The sequence below is a fragment of the Ixodes scapularis genome, unplaced genomic scaffold (assembly GCF_016920785.2).
Source record: "Ixodes scapularis isolate PalLabHiFi unplaced genomic scaffold, ASM1692078v2 PGA_scaffold1__304_contigs__length_218370807, whole genome shotgun sequence".
Lineage (NCBI taxonomy): Eukaryota > Metazoa > Arthropoda > Arachnida > Ixodida > Ixodidae > Ixodes > Ixodes scapularis.
The window spans coordinates 173,243,780-173,258,245 of NW_024609846.1; positions in this window are offsets into that span (position 1 = coordinate 173,243,780).

Sequence of the window (14,466 nt, forward strand, 5' to 3'; positions counted from 1 at the left end):
ACTAAATTTGATATTGCGCTATCTTTCCCTCAAATAGGACTGCGCTATTTTTGCATCTGATATGACATTGCGCTATTTTTCGCACGAATAAAAGATTGCGTTATTTATCACACAAATATGGCATTGCGCTAATTTTCACTCAAATGTGACAATGCGCTATTTTCTCTCAAATATGACATTGCACTGTCTTTCACTCAAATGACATTCGGCTATTTCTCAGTCAAATTTGATATTGCACTATTTTTCACTCAAATATGACATTGGGATATTTTTCACTAAAATATAATATCGCGCTATCTCTCCCTCAAATAGGACTGCGCTATTTTTGCATCAAATATAACATTGCGTTATTTTTCGCACGAATAAACATTGCGTTATTTATCACACAAATTGGCATTGCGCTAATTTTCACTCAAATGTGACAATGCGCTATTTTCTATCAAATATGACATTGCACTGTCTTTCACTCAAATGACATTCCGCTATTTCTCAGTCAAATTTGATATTGCACTATTTTTCACTCAAATATGACATTGGGATATTTTTCACTAAAATATAATATCGCGCTATCTCTCCCTCAAATAGGACTGCGCTATTTTTGCATCAAATATGACATTGCGCTATTTTTCGCACGAATAAAGATTGCGTTATTTATCACACAAATTGGCATTGCGCTAATTTTCACTCAAATGTGACAATGCGCTATTTTCTCTCAAATATGACATTGCACTGTCTTTCACTCAAATGACATTCCGCTATTTCTCAGTCAAATTTGATATTGCACTATTTTTCACTCAAATATGACATTGGGATATTTTTCACTAAAATATGATATTGCGCTATCTTTCCCTCAAATAGGACTGCGCTATTTTTGCATCTAAATTGACATTGCGCTATTTTTCGGACGAATAAAAGATTGCGTAATTTATCACACAAATTGGCATTGTGCTAATTTTCACTCAAATGTGACAATGCGCTATTTTTTCTCAAATATGACATTGCACTGTCTTTCATTCAAATGACATTCCGCTATTTCTCAGTCAAATTTGATATTGCACTATTTTTTACTCAAATATGACATTGGGATATTTTTCACTAAAATATGATATTGCGCTATCTTTCCCTCAAATAGGACTGCACTATTTTTGCATCTAATATGACATTGCGCTATTTTTCGCACGAATAAAAGATTGCGTTATTTATCACACAAATTGGCATGCGCTAATTTTCACTCAAATGTGACAATGCGCTATTTTCTCTCAAATATGACATTGCACTGTCTTTCACTCAAATGACATTCCGCTATTTTTCAGTCAAATTTGATATTGCACTATTTTTCACTCAAATATGACAGTGGGATATTTTTCACTAAAATATGATATTGCGCTTTCTTTCCCTCAAATAGGACTGCGCTATTTTTGCATCTAATATGACATTGCGCTATTTTTCGCACGAATAAAAGATTGCGTTATTTATCACACAAATATGGCATTGCGCTAATTTTCACTCAAATGTGACAATGGGATATTTTTCACTAAAATATGATATTGCGCTATCTTTCCCTCAAATAGGACTGCGGTATTTTTGCATCTATTATGACATTGCGCTATTTTTCGCACGAATAAAAGATTGCGTTATTTATCACACAAATTGGCATTGCGCTAATTTTCACTCAAATGTGACAATGCGCTATTTTCTCTCAAATATGACATTGCACTGTCTTTCACTCAAATGACATTCCGCTATTTCACAGTCAAATTTGATATTGGACTATTTTTCACTCAAATATGACATTGGGATATTTTTCACTAAAATATGATATTGCGCTATCTTTCCCTCAAATAGGACTGCGCTATTTTTGCATCTAATATGACATTGCGCTATTTTTCGCACGAATAAAAGATTGCGCTATTTATCACACAAATATGGCATTGCGCTAATTTTCACTCAAATGTGACAATGCGCTATTTTTTCTCAAATATGACATTGCACTGTCTTTCACTCAAATGACATTCCGCTATTTCTCAGTCAAATTTGATATTGCACTATTTTTCACTCAAATATGACATTGGGATATTTTTCACTAAAATATGATATTGCGCTATCTTTCCCTCAAATAGGACTGCGGTATTTTTGCATCTAATATGACATTGCGCTGTTTTTCGCACAAATAAAAGATTGCGTTATTTATCACACAAATATGGCATTGCGGTAATTTTCACTCAAATGTGACAATGCGCTATTTTCTATCAAATATGACATTGCACTGTCTTTCACTCAAATGACATTCCGCTATTTCTCAGTCAAATTTGATATTGCACTATTTTTCACTCAAATATGACATTGGGATATTTTTCACTAAATTTGATATTGCGCTATCTTTCCCTCAAATAGGACTGCGCTATTTTTGCATCTGATATGACATTGCGCTATTTTTCGCACGAATAAAAGATTGCGTTATTTATCACACAATTTGGCATTGCGCTAATTTTCACTCAAATGTGACAATGCGCTATTTTTTCTCAAATATGACATTGCACTGTCTTTCACTCAAATGACATTCTGCTATTTCTCAGTCAAATTTGATATTGCACTATTTTTCACTCAAATATGACATTGGGATATTTTTCACTAAAATATTATATTGCGCTATCTTTCCCTCAAATAGGACTGCGCTGTTTTTGCATCTAATATGACATTGCGCTATATTTCGCACGAATAAAAGATTGCGTTATTTATCACACAAATATGGCATTGCGCTAATTTTCACTCAAATGTGACAATGCGCTATTTTCTCTCAAATATGACATTGCACTGTCTTTCACTCAAATGACATTCCGCTATTTCTCAGTCAAATTTGATATTGCACTATTTTTCACTCAAATATAACATTGGGATATTTTTCACTAAAATATGATATTGCGCTATCTTTAACTCAAATAGGACTGCACTGTTTTTGCATCTAATATGACATTGCGCTATTTTTTGCACGAATAAAAGATTGCGTTATTTATCACACAAATATGGCATTGCGGTAATTTTCACTCAAATGTGACAATGCGCTATTTTCTATCAAATATGACATTGCACTGTCTTTCACTCAAATGACATTCCGCTATTTCTCAGTCAAATTTGATATTGCACTATTTTTCACTCAAATATGACATTGGGATATTTTTCACTAAATTTGATATTGCGCTATCTTTCCCTCAAATAGGACTGCGCTATTTTTGCATCTGATATGACATTGCGCTATTTTTCGCACGAATAAAAGATTGCGTTATTTATCACACAAATATGGCATTGCGCTAATTTTCACTCAAATGTGACAATGCGCTATTTTCTCTCAAATATGACATTGCACTGTCTTTCACTCAAATGACATTCGGCTATTTCTCAGTCAAATTTGATATTGCACTATTTTTCACTCAAATATGACATTGGGATATTTTTCACTAAAATATAATATCGCGCTATCTCTCGCTCAAATAGGACTGCGCTATTTTTGCATCAAATATGACATTGCGCTATTTTTCGCACGAATAAAGATTGCGTTATTTATCACACAAATTGGCATTGCGCTAATTTTCACTCAAATGTGACAATGCGCTATTTTCTATCAAATATGACATTGCACTGTCTTTCACTCAAATGACATTCCGCTATTTCTCAGTCAAATTTGATATTGCACTATTTTTCACTAAATATGACATTGGGATATTTTTCACTAAAATATAATATCGCGCTATCTCTCCCTCAAATAGGACTGCGCTATTTTTGCATCAAATATGACATTGCGCTATTTTTCGCACGAATAAAGATTGCGTTATTTATCACACAAATTGGCATTGCGCTAATTTTCACTCAAATGTGACAATGCGCTATTTTCTCTCAAATATGACATTGCACTGTCTTTCACTCAAATGACATTCCGCTATTTCTCAGTCAAATTTGATATTGCACTATTTTTCACTCAAATATGACATTGGGATATTTTTCACTAAAATATGATATTGCGCTATCTTTCCCTCAAATAGGACTGCGCTATTTTTGCATCTAAATTGACATTGCGCTATTTTTCGGACGAATAAAAGATTGCGTTATTTATCACACAAATTGGCATTGTGCTAATTTTCACTCAAATGTGACAATGCGCTATTTTTTCTCAAATATGACATTGCACTGTCTTTCATTCAAATGACATTCCGCTATTTCTCAGTCAAATTTGATATTGCACTATTTTTTACTCAAATATGACATTGGGATATTTTTCACTAAAATATGATATTGCGCTATCTTTCCCTCAAATAGGACTGCGCTATTTTTGCATCTAATATGACATTGCGCTATTTTTCGCACGAATAAAAGATTGCGTTATTTATCACACAAATTGGCATGCGCTAATTTTCACTCAAATGTGACAATGCGCTATTTTCTCTCAAATATGACATTGCACTGTCTTTCACTCAAATGACATTCCGCTATTTTTCAGTCAAATTTGATATTGCACTATTTTTCACTCAAATATGACATTGGGATATTTTTCACTAAAATATGATATTGCGCTATCTTTCCCTCAAATAGGACTGCGCTATTTTTGCATCTAATATGACATTGCGCTATTTTTCGCACGAATAAAAGATTGCGTTATTTATCACACAAATATGGCATTGCGCTAATTTTCACTCAAATGTGACAATGGGATATTTTTCACTAAAATATGATATTGCGCTATCTTTCCCTCAAATAGGACTGCGGTATTTTTGCATCTAATATGACATTGCGCTATTTTTCGCACGAATAAAAGATTGCGTTATTTATCACACAAATTGGCATTGCGCTAATTTTCACTCAAATGTGACAATGCGCTATTTTCTCTCAAATATGACATTGCACTGTCTTTCACTCAAATGACATTCCGCTATTTCACAGTCAAATTTGATATTGGACTATTTTTCACTCAAATATAACATTGGGATATTTTTCACTAAAATATGATATTGCGCTATCTTTCCCTCAAATAGGACTGCGCTATTTTTGCATCTAATATGACATTGCGCTATTTTTCGCACGAATAAAAGATTGCGTTATTTATCACACAAATGGGCATTGCGCTAATTTTCACTCAAATGTGACAATGCGCTATTTTCTCTCAAATATGACATTGTACTGTCTTTCACTCAAATGACATTCCGCTATTTCTCAGTCAAATTTGATATTGCACTATTTTTCACTCAAATATGACATTGGGATATTTTTCACTAAAATATGATATTGCGCTATCTTTCCCTCAAATAGGACTGCGCTATTTTTGCATCTAATATGACATTGCGCTATTTTTCGCACGAATAAAAGATTGCGTTATTTATCACACAAATATGGCATTGCGCTAATTTTCACTCAAATGTGACAATGCGCTATTTTTTCTCAAATATGACATTGCACTGTCTTTCACTCAAATGACATTCCGCTATTTCTCAGTCAAATTTGATATTGCACTATTTTTCACTCAAATATGACATTGGGATATTTTTCACTAAAATATGATATTTCGCTATCTTTTTTTATCAAATTTGCCATTGCGCCACCTTTCACTAAAAGAGGACATCGCGCTATTTTTCACTCGAATATGACAGTGCGCTATTTTTCACTTAAATATGACATTGCGCTATCTTTCACCCAAATAAGACATTGCGCGATTTTTAACCCAAATGTGACATTGGGTTATTTTTTACCCAACTGTACAATATTTGTCGCTCAAATATGAGATTGCGCCATTTTTCACCCTAATATGAGATGGCGCTTTTTTAACCCAAATATGACATGCGCTACTTTTCACCCAATATGGCAATGCGCTATTTTTCACCCAAATGTTACATTGCGCCATTTGTCCGTCAAATATGGCTTTGCTCTATTTTTCACCCAAATATGACATTGCGCTATTTTTCACGCAAATATGAGATTGCGCTATTTTTAATTCAAATATGAGATTGCGCTTTTTTTCTTCCAAATATGGGATTTCGCTATTTTCCCCAACTGATGCTTTGCAACATTTTGGGTGTGGCGCGAACAGGACCTCTGACCTCGAGAGGTTAGTCCAGGCTGGAAAATAACGTCACCCGTTAAATCGAGCCGAGGTTCACTCGCGCACAGTTGACCTTTATGAAACCGGGAGATGTGACATCTGAGCCCTACTTACGTAGTGAACTGCAAACAACAAGTTGCGTGTATAAATGGAATCTGCCGCGCTCTTTATTCGTGGCTGTTATAATGACGCGCATATTCGACCGTGGTAGAACGCTTTGAACAAACGCGGCAAACTAACATAGTTGTTTAAGCCGCCGCGTCACTGAAGCGAGAGAAAGGAGCAATGGGCGTTACAAGGGGGGTGCGGGGGGGGGGAGGGGGGGCGGACCGTCCCGGGTGCAGCGCTGAGGGGGAGTCGCGGCGGGGGAGGGGGGGAAGGGGGAGGGAGGTCCGGCGGGCCACGAGAGCGGCGGGGGGAGGGGGAGGGGAAGGAGGTCCGGCGGGCCGCGTGCGAGAGGGGGGGGGGGGGGGGCGCGCCGGGCTATTGCCTCGGGTGTCGCTGACCCTCGTGACGCCACTGGAAAGGAGCCAAGACCGATAAACTGCAAGGATGTGCAGCATTCATCCGAAGCTATCTTTGGCTGGGTCTCAATCGCTTGTGCTTCCTTCACGAAAAGGAGCGCGAACGACGATCGCCAGCAGGCCAGAGATGCACTCTGTCAATATGCACGTGTTCGGGGTCTGTCGGTGTCGGCTCTTCCTTTTACTCGATCTTGCGGGCCACGGGCATAACTGTTGCCAGATTCGGAAAGGGATTGCCACCTTCACATTCAAAGTGATACTCACGTTACGTTCGTTTACGTTCGGACCTGCCGAACGCCTCGAGTCTTGCCGGTACTACGCTGCCTCGGACGCGATGGTCGAGCTCCCTTCAGCAAACATTCCTCGCTTTCTGTTTTCTTGCTTGGAGAAACAAAAGGCAGCGCGGCTGGCTGGGCAGGCGAGGCAGGCCAACACCACCTAGATCTAAAGCCGCGGCGCTTCCCTCTCTCCCTTCAAAGAGCGTTGGCATGAGTAGGCTGAACTGGTAGTGCGCTTCTTTGCAAGGCTCTTCTTGACAGTTGGCGTGTTTGCAATGCACGTTCTATTTTACTTTCCCTCTCCCTCTACAACGGAGGCGACGCCAGCAAATACAAAAAGTAAAAAAAAAAAAAACGTGTCGCCACGGCGTCGCGTTTTTTTTTTTGTTTTTTTTGGCAGAGGCTAGATTTGCACGCGGGGACCTAGCTAAGTCGGGAGGAGATAAGGGACATCCCATGTCCACTTCTGTTTGTGTACAAAACTTGTTTTTAGACGCCCTAACGTACCTGTGTCGTTTCGCAGACTCGGTCGATACTGTCGAAGTACATCAGTGTATAGGGCAACGTTCAAGTATTACGGTACTTTTGTTGCAAAGATAAAGTTTTAACGTTATGACATTTCCAAGAAACAGGTCACAGGTGTTCTTCAATGTAACATCCAGGTAGGTTGCTGCAAAACAAGTACTATATTTGAACAGGCAGAGTGCATTAAATTGTGGAACCTTTACAGATATATCAAAGGTCTAAGAAAAGTTTGTCAAAATATAGGCAATACATTTTTCAAACTATGATATCTCAGAACTCAAGAGACCAGCAGATCGAAATTTTAGAACGTTATTACTTTTGTACTTGTCTGGCCATTCGGTTCTCGTTACTGTTGCATCAGGTGTCCCTAAGAGCAGTGTACTCGGGCCTCTATTGTTTTTAATATATATCAATGACTTACCATCATCGATTAAATCGACAATTAGACTATTTGCTGATGATTGCGTTATTTACCCGAAAATTAATACACCTAGTGATCACAATATTGTCCAAGACGATTTGGATACGATACCATCATGGTGTTCCCTATAGCAGATAAACATTATCACTTGTAAATGCAAACAAATGTTCGTAACTAAATCCTCCACTAAAACACTGACCTACTACTCATTACTTTCACAACCACTAGAACACTCATCGTCATACAAGTATTGGGGCATGTATTTTACACACTCATTATAATGGAACGAGCAAATAACAAATATTGCACTAAGAACACTTGGTTTCATTGGACGGGCATCATACCTAGCTCCCATTGAAACAAAACTACTCATGTGCAAAACATTTATCCTTCTAAAATTACAATATGCAAGCATAATTTGGAATCCACACCTAAATGACCTAATCTCGAGGCTCGAATCTTCAGAACAAAACAGCCAGATATATATGCAGTGATTATTTATCTGAAACTAGTGTGTCCGCTTTAAAAGCTAACAAAAATCTTCCTCATCTCGAAAGAAGACGAGAAATAGCCCGATTGTGTTCTTTTCAAGATGTATATATTACTCACATCCGATTTAAATGTACTTGCTGCCGGGCTGCCGATTTCATAGCATCCACACTAGATAATTCCAGCAAGATTGAACCATTTCAGTGCCATACTAACACCTTCCTCTTTTCTTCCTTAGTACTTTTCATCACTGACTGTAGCAAAGTACCCGACCATATTGTAACTGAGCGATATCCCCTTTCATTTAAAAACAAGTGAATCCATTTGTGTAACTGTAAACCTTGATTTGCAAAACTGCATCATAACAGTAACATGCTAATAAGGGTGTTTTTTTTTTGGTGTGATTTTTACTTCTTTGTGTGTAATTTTTTTATGTACAACTACTTTTATGTCTTAGTTTTGAATCCCCCCTCGTGTAGTGGCCGTTTGAATGTCTTTGAGGTGAATAAAATGAAATGAAATGAATGCCTCTGCATCATTTATTCAATTGTTACTGTAGTTCATTTTATGTGGTCCCACTACTTCCATTATTGCCATTTCATAGGCATTCTCTTTTTATACAACTCCCATGTCCTTAGTGATAATTACACCACCCAGTTTATCGCTTAAAAAATAACACATCTGTCTCAAGATATAACTTTCTTGTATGTCACTACAATTTTGTAGGTTATAATAATTTCCCCTCCGTCCTAAAATTTGTTCTTTAAATCACTCGGCGTTCACAGCTCTCATGATAGCTCATAAAAAAATAAATAGTGCGAAAACCCGCCTTTCTACGACGTAAAAGCTACGCGCGAAGCCTTCAGCTCAACTCTATAGCTCGGCGCACGTCAGCCTGCTGCCGTGATGTCACTGGAGGCGTGTGCTGGCCTTCTCCTCTCGGTGGTGTCGGCCGCCGGCGACGACGAACCATGGTGACGAGACGACGCTGGCGGAGAAGGCGCCCAACACGTCACGTGCGCAGAGTGCGTGCGTTTGCAGCGTGGCGCCTTGTTGCTCGCGGTGCTCGGTTTCATTCCTTTCCGCTATGTGCCTTCTCACATTTCCCTCCCTTTCTTTTTCACTCGAAACACGCGGTGGACTTACCGTTTTTTATTTATTTCTTTTTTTTACGATGGGCGCCCCGTGATTTGCACGGCAAGGTGGCTATTTATTTCACGTTCATATTTTACGGTACACCGAGTTTTTTTAATTTTCATCTGTCTCGTTTTAAAGAAGTCTTAATTTGTTTTTCTATCCGTCGCTTACGCGTCGGAGTTAGATATTCGTCGATGACGTTCTTTTTGCCCACATCAAACAAAAACACTATTCTTTATTTTACGGGTTCAAATACGACAAGCTGCGATAAACCGACCACTAAAGGTGGGTTCACGCTATACCGTTTTCCTACGTTCCCTTATGTTACGGGTTCTAGCGTCTCGATACCGAAGTTAATGCGAGGGTGCGAAGATGCGTTACGTCTAGAATCAGCGGTACATCTGTTATCCCTATAATGAGTGGCAACCTATTCAAGATTTTCTTTGCACGTGACATTCGAAATATTATCGTACCAGTGACTCATAACTAGGGTTGAGCGCCGATTAAAACTTTTAACTAGAGCTGGGAAATTGATCGACTAATCTTCCGATTAATCGATTAAGGCTTTAATCGCGATCATTTTTTAACCGGTAAAATTGTATTCTAATCGGTGCCCAAAAAGAGAGGAATTGGACGCACGAACGGCTCTATCCTAAACGACCTGCCCGAACACATGAGCGGAAAAAAAAAAAGAAAAAAAGAAGCTTTTGAGTTATGCGTTGTCTCTCCGGTTTTTCCCCGCTCCTAAGTTATCATGTCAGTAATGAACCAGATCGCTTGCACACTTTTCTTAGTTTTCATTTTGTGAACTTTCTTTTGCTAACTTTGAAAATAGGCGGTCGTATTTCCGGATAAAACCGATAAAAATAACACACACTTGTAGGCAAAGCTTTTGTCAATTCGGATTTATTCTAAAATCTTTAAATTTCAAGATTACGATGAAGAAGGAAAGATGGTAAGTTCCGTTAGTGGTCCCAGAGAGAGTTCACTTTATTTCCTTTTTGACCACCGTATATTTCATCAAGGTTCGTTCAGAACAACAGCCCGGTCACTGCACTTCTGGGTGACGACAAAAGCTACTGATTCGGTTTCGACTTTGGACTATAATACTGTTTGTGCTTGTTATTGGTGGAGGGGTTGTCTTTTTATAACGAGAAAAAAATACGAAACTTTAGTTTCTCTGAAGGACGTCTAGGTGCTTATTGATTTTAGTGGTGACGTTCGTTCAAGCAACATTTATACTGAAGTTCTGGGAATTTGAGATTACAGAGGAATTTGGGTACGTTTGAGTTTAGATGTTATTTACATTTATTGTTAATTGTGTAATGTTGAGAACACAGCACAAATAAACTCAGAATTTCGAAGAGAGGGGCACATATATTCTGATAAATCACATATTTTGGTAGAAAATTGAACTCCAAAAACTACCCTCGGAAATTCACGACAAATAAACTCCGGACATGCCGAACCCTATATTGGGGGATCAATCGCTAAAAAACGATTGAACCGCAAAGCGTTCAAATTTCAGACTGATCAGCAGTGCATGACTATGATGAACACTGGCGGTATACAATTAACGTCGAACCACATCGGCGCTTGTTCTAATAACGAGTTAAGGTGCGAAAAGCTGTTCCTTTTCTTTATTTTTTCCGGCTTCTGTCATTAGGCGGAGATGGAAACTAATGAGTGCTTTTTCAAGTTATCAAAGTCAGGGATTAGGTCTTAGCGGTATTTAGCAAAAAAAAAAATTGTTGCACGACCCATTTTACATGTACACATTATTGAGGCACGCAAACAGGTTCTCGTTGTTGCTGAACTTTCTCAGAAAGTTGCCCCGGACAATAGAAGCATTGAAAGGACTAAATATGGCTTATTAATCTGACGGTAAATAGAACTACAGGTGCGTAAGGCAGGGATAGCCGAAAGGAAAGATTCTAGTGGGCTCAGAGGGACAGCCGAACGTTGACAGCCGCACAAATTCTCGCAGTTTTGTTTGAACTTCACAGTTTTTGGGTGCAAAATAAAATAAATTGAGAATTGCTGTTAAGAAATGGCACAAATATAATTGTCGAATCGGCACTTCCAAACAGAGGAAGGAGTACCTCACTAATAAAAAGTATTATTCGAAAGAGCATCGTAAAAGATTTAAACAAAAAGGGGGGGGGGGGGGGGGGGGGCGGAGAGAGCTTTGAAAACGTAACTTTGTCGTAAAGGTTCCTCTGCTCCGCATCTTCGGCATAAAACAAAAAGCGTGGTCCCAGGAACTACTTCGTTTCCCAAAACACTGCTACCAGAAAGCGTGTTTTCGTGGTGCAAGACGCTCGCGTCGTTCCTTACGGCGCTACACGAAGAAAGAATAATTTTTGTTTCTGAATACATGAGTTGCACTGAGCGCGAACCCTTCTACGGCGTGCATTTTGCACCACGGAATTTCATGTTCTCAGCAACAAGAAATCTCAATGACCACCAGCATATAGTGCGATGACGTCATGTCCTAACACCATGTTGAACAGATCAGTTTCATGGTAAAATACGATGTTCTCAACACTAGCGAAAATCCAAATTGTAAACTTGTGCAATATATAGACGCTTTACACACGCGCCAAATTACGTCCGCCATTGCTGACCTTCTCTTGTCTTACCGAGACGCCCAGCAACTGAAACGGTAGTTGACGATCCTCTACAAAGGCCGACGCTTTAAAAAAGGACACAGTTGAATCTAACATGGCAATAACCTGGCCTGCTATGGTAATGATAAACGTCCAATAAACGAAATAAGAGGAAACAAAAACTGAAGGTCAGTTATGGCGGCGTCCATGCACAGCTGCTGCAAAGCGTGTATATAGCAGTCTCGCGGTGATGTGCCGCAGCCTAATGAAATGTTGGATCGCGCATGACTGATAAGGAACGCAGCTGTAAAATGAGGCACCAAAACAGGTGCATGAAAACCGAAATATAACATTAGCCTACCGAGACAGTATTCTGTGAAGCTGCAAGCCGACGTCCAAATGTGTTTTAAATTAGAAATATATTGTCTGTTAACTTGTTACAGAAGGAATATGGAAACCAACGCGCTCACGTTCAACTATATATTGTATGTCCTTCGCGCTATTTATGTGTGATTAGGCATATCATTTCACGCATCTCCCATTAGAGAAATACAAAATATTAGAGAAATACCAACCAAGTCCTGAACAGTAAGGAGCTCGACGTTTCAAAACCGATTCGGTTTCTTCATCAGGGGTGACAATTTGCACGTGGAGAGCAGCAGCTTCTTTTCCATCTACGGTGTGTCCGTTCACTTGACTCAATTTTCTTCTTCAAGTGCCCTATAGTCCGTTGACATACGCCGATGGTTAAGTGCCTGTCGACCTATTTAGCCCGACCTATTGAAACGGCGGGCTTCTAACTGTTTAGGACTTGGTTGGAAAACGTCTGTATTCATCAAATATATGACCCAACCATACGGATTTCCGTGAAACGTTTTTACGTTTAAAACATGCATCTTTATATATTTCGTTTTGCTGTAAGGCATCGTTTATGGGATTATTTAGAAGAATGCAATTGATTATCCCTCTTTCTGCAGATTTTTTGTATTTGCCTTCAGATATATAATATCTGTGCACACAGTCCTTTTTAGCATGCCCCGCGACCCGATGTATAATATTGCCAAACAGCGAAAAAAACAACAAAAAAACGTTTCCGCAGGCTCAGCAGATGGCGTATTTTCGAGTATCGTCCTCCCGTGTCGGTCTCAAGCGGTTATGTGAACTTCATACTATTAAATTTATTCATGAAAATAAAAATAAAAAAATATTTTATTACTGCCTGAAGACTTTACAACATAAATAAAGCGCCGATCGCCCTCAAGATATACATCATAAGTAAATGCACCCCCAAATTATATGAAATATGTTCTGCAAATCATTTTCCGCATTTCTATTCTCGAAAGTGATTTGGGAAAACCTTAAACATGTTTTTAAGCCGATTTAAATAACTTAATTATATCTGTTCCTGACGCATATTCAACTTCTCAGGCATATAGAAGTCTGTTGCCTTGTTTAAGTGATGAGCAACAATTTCATTTGTATGTGAGCTGGACGAAAACAAAGTACACAGTGGCGAGTGGCGGAGCTATGACGATTGCGCACGCAGACCGTCAGAAAGTGACCAATTCTGTAGCTGCAATGTCAAGCGGAGTAGAGAATGAAATACTACTTTTTTTCTATTTAGCAACTAAAAATGAGCAAGGGTGATGGTTATTTGCTAATTGAATTGAGCGTCATCTTGTCAAGAACAAACCTCAAACAACAATGCTATGTCAAAAATGTTCACTTCGGAACGCGCTATTTTCAGACCAGACCCAATCTAAACACAAAGGCCACTCTCTTCTGCATGATTATTCGCCTGCGTCACGGTGCTTAGCGTAAACAATATTGATCAGGGAGGCAAGTGTCTTGATTGCAGCTTATTTTTGTATAAAAGGTAGACTGAAACGGTATGTCCTAAAATTGTCTTGAGATTTTGAAAATATTACTAGTTTTAGCTCAGTTGCGTCGTCATCACATATATTGGGAAACATATTTTTTTAAACTAAATTTCAATATATATATAGCGAGGACGAGCTCATTTTTTTGATTTTATGCGCTGTAAATAATTCTTAAGTTCAAGAGCACAACAGGATTCAATGTTTAATACTGCGACGCAAAGTTGGACCAATCACGGGTATTTTAGGCGACCTACCAGACTGAGAAACTTTCCATTCAGGTAAAATATATTTAACTGAAGTAATAAAAAAAAATGTTCAGTTATATATGTTAATCTAGTGTTCCTTTTACTGTTTCAGCAGAATTAAATAGCGCAATTTATTTTTGGTACCTGAAAATAAAAGTGAATTTTACGTATGATAAAACGGTGATATAGTTACTCATTTTACTTCATATTGCAAAAAAAAAAAAAAAAACACGGACAATATGTTCTAAATTTAGCGGTTCACACGGGTTCGAA